The 7,653-nt window shown below is 48.6% G+C and overlaps 1 long non-coding RNA gene across 1 annotated transcript; it reads right to left on the minus strand.

The window, feature by feature from the left end:
• Nucleotides 1-3,842: 3,842 nt before the first annotated feature.
• Nucleotides 3,843-7,151, minus strand: LOC122429509. The gene is made up of 3 exons (XR_006266051.1): nt 6,986-7,151; nt 5,494-5,560; nt 3,843-3,895 (listed from the first exon to the last, which is right to left on the minus strand). It is a non-coding gene; the product is annotated as an uncharacterized LOC122429509 (long non-coding RNA).
• Nucleotides 7,152-7,653: the final 502 nt, after the last annotated feature.

The following is a 7,653-nucleotide window of genomic DNA, read 5'->3' on the forward strand; positions in this document are numbered from 1 at the left end:
TGCAGTGCTAGAGGACTCTTGAGAGAGTCTCTTGGACTGCAAGGAGATCAAACAGGTTTATCCTAAAGGAAATCAACCCTGAATATTCATTGGAAGGACTGCTGCTGAAGCTGAAGCTCCAAAACTTTGGCCACCTGAGGCGAAGAGCTCATTGGAAAAGACCCTGATGTTGGGAAAGACTGAAGGCCAAAGAAGAAAGGGGCAGCAGAGGATAAGATGATTAGATAGCATTACTGACTCAATGGACAAGAATCTGAGCAGACTCTGGGAGACAGTGGAGGACAGAGGAGTCTGGCGTGCTCCTGTTCATGAGGTGGCAGAGTCAGACACAACTTAGCAACTGAACATCACAGCAATATAGATCTACTCAACACACTGCTATGCAGCTATAGTCCACATAGATTATGTGTAGGAATCTGGAAAGTACTAATAATATATATTCCCTGACAGTCTCAGCAGGAAAACTGACATACTCAAAACTGGGAAATTTGAAGACAGTTGAATGAAGGGGCATTTACAAAGGTGTGGGCAGCACTGGAAAAGCAGAGGCAGCTATGTCTACTTCCAGGCTAGACCTGAAGGGGTAAGTGGGGCCCACTGGAACACGGAGAAGGTTCCCAGACAGGACCTGTGCCTTTGATAGAGGGGCTCAGCTAGGCAGCAGGGATCTGGAAGGGAGTGAGGCAGACAGGAAACATCCCTCCAACCCAGTCAGAAGCCAGACGAGAGCAAAGGCGCACACAACAGCCTTCTAGGGACACAGAGCAGGGTGCAGGCTGCTGGGAGAAAATCTGCATGGGCAAAAATTTAAAAAAAAAAGAAAATCTGCAGGGGCAAACAGAAGATATCCAGCACCGTGAATCTACTGGGGGAAGAAAACCATGATGCAAAATCATAGGCGTACTATGGAGAGGTAAGTATATATTATATGTAGTATATATGGGCTTCCCCAGTGGCTCAGACTGTAAAGAATCTGCCTGCAATACAGAGACCTGCGTTTGATCCCTGGGTTGAGAAGATCCCCTGGAGAAGGGAACAGCAGCTACCCACTCCAGTATTCTTGGCATGGAGAACTTTCCATGGACAGAGAAGCCTGGCGGGTTGCAAAGAGTAGGACACAACTGAGCGACTAACACACGCAGACACAGACACACACACACAGTATATATATTAGAAATAAGTTCAAAGGGAAATCCACCCCAATCATTATTGTATGAGGTTTTGGGGAGCGGGGCGGGGGGGATTTTGGTGAGACTGAGAGTAGTTGACTTTCAATTACTGAAAACACAATCAATCAATGAAGCAAGCTGAAAAAGCCAATGGGGCAGGAGGAAGGGCAGCGGAACCCCCGCTACTCCAATGCAGTCTCTTGAGGAACTTCTGGTATCCTTCCAGTCGCTTTATTTCACAAAGGGACAAGTGACTTTTTCAAAGTCACAAAGCGAGTGAGTGAACAAGCTTGGAGGAAATCTGGACCCTGCCTTCACCTCTCCATCCAACCCCTCCGCCCCCTGCTGCCACCACGCCCCTCACCCACCTCTCTATCCCCACCCCCTCATCCTCACCCCCACACCTCCCACCCCCTTTTCCTCACTCCCCACCTCCCACCCCCCTATCCTCACTCCACCACCTCCCACCCCGCTATCCCAATCCCCCTATCCTCACCCCCCCACCTCCCACCTCCCTATCCTCACCCCCTACCTCCCACCCCCCTATCCTCACTCCCCACCTCCCACCCCACTATTCTCACCCCCACCACCTCCCACCCCGCTATCCCAATCCCTCTATCTTCACCCCCCCCACCTCCCACCTCCCTATCCTCATACCTCCCACCTCCCACTCCCCTTCCCCCCCCCCCACCTCCCACCTCCCTATCCTCACCCCCAACCACCTCCCACCGCCCCCCCCCGCCCCCGCCCTTTCCTCTCCTGCTGCAAATCCAGGAGCCACCGCGATGCGAAGCCGCTAAGCAGCCTCACACCCTTAATCTCACTGTCTCTGAATGATAAATCCTGCAGGACAGCTCATTCCATTCAAACCCTTCACACTCTTGCTTTGAGGAGCTGGGTGGTCTCTTCCGCCGACGCGGGGGCTGCCTGCCCTTCCTTCCACTTAGCATTCCCCCAGGAGTCGAGGACTTCCCGGGACCCAGGCATTCGCCTCCAAAACAATATCCAGATACCATGCAAAGCCCTCCCAACCCCCTTCCAGAGCCAGGACGTAAAATAAAGCCGCGTGGGCCTTGCACCCCTGGACGGCATCCTTTGTCTGGGTTGGAAACAGCCTGAAAAGATGAAAGGGGCTTCCACTCTGACCTCTTCACCCCTTGTTATCTTGTGCCAACTCCCTTTAGACTCTGCGAGGCCGACAGCAGCATTTTCCCATGGTCGCCGGGGTTAACAACGTCTCAGCCGCCAGCCGAGAGCGGCATGTGAGGAATGTACCTGCCTAAGGGGCGATTATTTTCATCAAGGACAGGCTGAAATGGATAATGAGGTCAAAAACAAACGCCATCTCTTTCTCAAAGGACTCTCTAAAGAGAGGCTATTAGATATAGTTCATTAGTTGGGGGGTGGGGGGGTGGAGGAAGAGAACTACTTTTTAAGATTGCTGCTGGAAGAGAGATGGAGGCATTTTGCCAAGTTTAGATTCTTCTCCAAGTCGGTAGGGGGCTAAGTTTAGACTCAGATGCAAGCTTGTATGTGAGTTTCTTTCAGGTGCAGGCAACAAGTGCACTCAAAGAAAAGATTTGCAAGAGTGTGTATTGTAGCCATGCAAATGGGGTCCACGGTAAAATTTTTTAAAAAGAAAGAAAGAAAACAACAAATATCTAAGCATCAAATTTGGAAAATTGATTTTATTTTAAAAATGTTTGCCCTGGGGGGCAGGGAGAGGGAAGATGACGGCACGTGGGTACTCGCGGGGCCCTTGCGCTCTTTCCTTCCCACTAAAAAAAAAAAAAAAAAAAAATGTTTCAGAGTCAGAATTTATTTATAGTTGTTTCTCATGTGTTAGCATCCTTATGAATTAATGTCCCTTTTCGGTTCATAATCACCATCATAATTCAGGAGCTAATTTCCCATCCATCACCCCCAGATTTTACTATCCCTTCTCCAATGGAATCTCCACTGCTAAACCGTTTCCCTTCCAATTTATCAGGCATCCAATACAGGTTTATCTTCTTCAACTAAGTGTATCCAAGCTCCACTCAAAAACTTTCACTACTGACCAAGTTGGGCTGTGAAGGGGTGGTTGCTAGCTCAGTGCCTGGGCACAGCAGGCACCCTCTCCCTCCCCTTTTTCTTCACATCACTGCAATATGAAATTCCAACTACCTAAATGGCATTTAAAGCTCTCCAAAATCTGAACCTACTTCACATCCATCTGTAGCCCCCCCACCACATACACATTTAAAAGACCACTTTCCCATAATAACCACAGCTTTGCTAACATGGTCTCAAGGCATATGCCTAGAGCAGTAGCAAGGGCACAATACACTCTTATGGGTATGTTTTGGTTCTTCTTTGAGTTTCAGTTTCTCATGGAAAAAAGTAACAAATGGAACTTCAGGCTTGATTTGGTTTACGCAGAAATGACTTGCTGGAACACTGTGGAGATAGGTCAAGGCCAAATGGGTGACCTCCCAGTGTAACAGAGGAGGACTGAACAGGCCTTCCCAGGACAGGCCTTCCCCCCTCCTCTGCTTTCAGTTCTGTCACTCTGTCCTGTCCCACTCTTTGCGACCCCATGGACTGCAGCAAGTCAGGCTTCCCTGTCCATCACCAACTCCCGAAGCTTGCTCACACTCATGTCCATTGAGTTGGTGATGCCGTCCAACCATCTCATCTTCTGCCATCCCCTTCTCCTCCTGCCTTCAATCTCCTCTCTGAAGTACCTAGATAACAGTAGTTGATGCACATTCCCTAAGTTGTTTTACAGATGTGAAAACCCCCCACCAAATGGAAGATGTTAAGTTCTTGATAACCAGGAACATACACATGGCCCCAGGCCTCCTGGAGCCTAAGGACTGATAATGTTAACCCCTGTGATACCACCCTGTTACTTCATCATCAGCCAATCAGAGAACTGTGCTCAAGCTGATCACATACCCTTCGACCCACTCCCCCCTCACCTGACTTTTAAAAATGCTTTGCCAAAATCCTTCAGGGAACTAAGAGCTTTGTAGGGCTTGGGCCATACTCCCTGCAATAAACTTTCTCTGCTCCAAACTCCGTCTTGGCTTGTTTGGCCTTCTGTGCATTGGGCACACACCAAGAGTGCCCCCTTGCACAAGTGGTGGCCTGGATGTGCATGTACACTTAGGAAAAAAGTGTTAGTTGCTCAGTCGTGTCTGACTCTTTGCGACCCCATGGACTATAGCCAGGGATTGAATCAGGGTCTCCTGCATTGCCGGCAGTTTCTTTACTGATTGAGCCACCAGGGATAAGAAAAAAGTGCCCCCTTCAAAAAAAAAAAAAAAAAAAAGGTGGGAATGGAGTGCAGTGTTTAACATCACAGATGCTTCCTAACCTGGGTTAGTTCCCTTGTAGAGAGAACTCTAAACCTGTTTCCTCACCTGTAAAAATGGTGTGAATAATACCTACCTCTTAAGGTTCTTGTATTAAAAAAGAAGAATTAGCCTCCAGTTTAAAAATAATTTAAAAAAAAAGAAAACAAATGAGGAAGGCAGTAAGCAGACTGCCTGGCACACAGTCAGTTCTATACAGGTTAGCTTTGCTGATGGTGATGAGATAGGCTGACACCTGCAAAAGCCGTTCTTTGCATAAAAAGTCTACGTGGCTCTCTGTGGAACCTGCTCCAACCCCCTGATTCAGGTGTACTCACACCAGCCTTTGCACTTTGCTCCAGCTCCTCTCTGGGTCTGGAAGGTACTGTCCTCTCCTCATATCTAAGGATTTGGCTCAGAGGACAGCTTCCCTGAGCAGCCCCACCCCCACTCCCACCCACCCAGCCCAGCAAAACTATTCCTCCATTAAGAGACCACAGTGCTCTGATGGCATTTCTCACATTGTATAATACTGCTTATGTACATGGTGGCCTCCAGTTAGAATGTTAACTTCTTGATTATCAGTTTTGGAATTCTCAGTGGCCAATGCAGTCCCAGATCTAACCTGCCCATAAGGGTGCTTAGTAGGTGTTTAGGGAAGGAATGAACAAAGAATGTACAAAGGAATGGCTTATCCCTGAGGGTACCAGCATAATTCACACCAAAACCTACCCACTGAGCTTCTCAAGTCTCAGACTCTTGCCAACACTTGCTGGAGAAGAATCACCACTCCTGGAGGATCCCTGGAGCCTAACAGGGTATTATTGCATTTTCAGCTGCTGAGTCCACACCACCTCATGTGACCTGCTGGTCAGCTGGAGATGCCATAGGAACATGACTCATCGAGGTCAGAAGATAGTTTTAATACCCAAACTGCAGAATTCAGTAATAGATGAGTGCCCCAACTGCTACTCTAGGAAACTTACACAATCAATTCGTGTGACGTAGTTTATCAATGATAACGACTTGGTGGGCTTGCATTCTCTTTAGCTCCTAGAAAGATCAGAGGAACAAAATGATAATTGTTTGCTCGGATTTTTGTCCAATAAAAAGATATTAAAGATCCTCACTCTTCTCTCTACACTGAGTCCCAATCCCAACTATTCATTGTGAGACAATGGGGCAAATTCAAGGGTACAAACAGTCTGTGGTTTTGATATAGGACAAAGATTATGTCTTTACAAGAATAAAGCCAATAACCTTAATCTTTTTAATTAATTAACTTTACTGTGCTGGGTCTTAAGTTTCGGCAAGCAGGATCTTTAGCTGTGGCATGTGGGATATATTTCCCTGACCAGGAGTCAAACCCTGGCCCCCTGCATTGAGAGCGCAGAGTCTTAGCCACTGAACCACCAGGGAAGTCCCACCAATGATCTTAGTCTTGTTAGCACCTATCATATCCAAGTGAACTCAGAGGCCACAGTCAGAGCTTCAGGGCAGCCAGAGAGGCAATGTCAGGGGGTGCGGAGTGGGCCACACGGGAGGGGTAATATAAGAAGTGAAGCCTAAGTCTCTAGTCCGACTTGAGTCACTTTAGAGATTCACCACTTACTAGTTATTGGAATATGCAAGTAGCGAAATCTATGAGCCTTGATTTTATCATCAACATAATGAGATAACCTAAGTCAGAGGATTGAGGAAAGGGGATTAAATGTGATAACATGAAGCATGGAGTCCTTTGCGCAGTGAGTGATGCCTCAATGGAAAGCAGTAGAAAAGCTACAGACACGTAAGCTGGAGTAACACTGGTCCAATAAATTAGCAGAAATCAGAGAATATGTATGTCTGTGGGTTGAGCACAGAGGGTGGCTCCTGGAGGACGAATGCTGGTCTCCAAAGACAAGGGCAAGGGGAGGGACTGAAGGGAGAGGTGGTATTAGAGGTGATGAAATCACCTGGCCCAAAGTCATTTAACCATCCCCACCTTCCTAGCATGCATCCTGCCTTGTTTAGGACCCTGCTCCGCTAGGATCCACCAGGGAGCCTGGGAGAGTCACCCAATTATGGTTTTACGTTTTAAGATCTGGAGGAAATCTTGAACATCATCAAATCCCGCTGTGTAGTTTCATCAGTGAGGGAACTGAGGCTCGGAGAAAGACGAATTTGCCCAAGGACACGGTTCTTAGCCCTGCCCCCGCCACTAGTGAGATGTGAAGCCACAGGCAAGTCACTCTCTCTCTCTGAGCTTAGTTTGCCCTTCTGTAAAATGGGGCTTTGCAGCATTTAGATTTCTAAGTTCCCTTCAACTCCGATCTTTGCTGTATTAAAATAATGGTTCCCCTCTATCACTCTGAAATTTTAGACATCAGATTACTCATGGCCCCCACCCCTGCCCCATGGAACACATCCACACATACATACCCCATCTCATACACAAGAGTCAAGCAAAAAACATGTTTGGATAACACTTGAACTCACTTAATTTTAACCCAGTGCTAGTTTTCGGCAGGGGTAAGGACAAGAAGAGATCAGGCACACAGAAGAAACTGCCTGAGGAGGCCGGGAGCTCCCAGGCGGCTGCCTGGTGTGGCCAGTCCCTGCAGGGCCCCTGGAGCTGGCAGCACGACAGGATAAACCAGGCCAGCGATCGCACCTTACATGGCCGTCCCCAAGGCTGCCCGGAATCCCTGGGATTACGCAGACTTGTGGAAGATTTGGAGCAAGTGCACAATCACCTGCCGCCCCCACAAGTGTGCCTGGGCTTCTGCAACCTCCGTCTTGTGACCGAGGAATTTTTAAATGGAAGCTCTGAGCTCACGGAGAAGAAAATGTCTCCCTGATGTCACACAGTTGCTGCCAATTCATCAACGCAAGCTAAAGGTCAGAGAGGGGGAAGCCACGGCTCCAGGGTCCCTCGGCTGCTCCCTCGGATGGGGCTTCCCTTCCAGCAGGCTTCCCGCCAGCCACCCGGGGCCAGCCCCGGGGAAGCCAAGCCGAGGGCTGTTTGCATTTCCAGGGCACGCACAGAGGCAGTGCTAACCCCACTCGCTGCTTCTGCACTTCTCAGACGTTAACCACTTCGTCCTCCCAGCCCTCTCCTGCCACAAGGTTTCTCTGTAGACAGTTTACCTGGTAACCTCAATACA

Source organism: Cervus canadensis, chromosome 28 (assembly GCF_019320065.1).
Source record: "Cervus canadensis isolate Bull #8, Minnesota chromosome 28, ASM1932006v1, whole genome shotgun sequence".
NCBI lineage: Eukaryota > Metazoa > Chordata > Mammalia > Artiodactyla > Cervidae > Cervus > Cervus canadensis.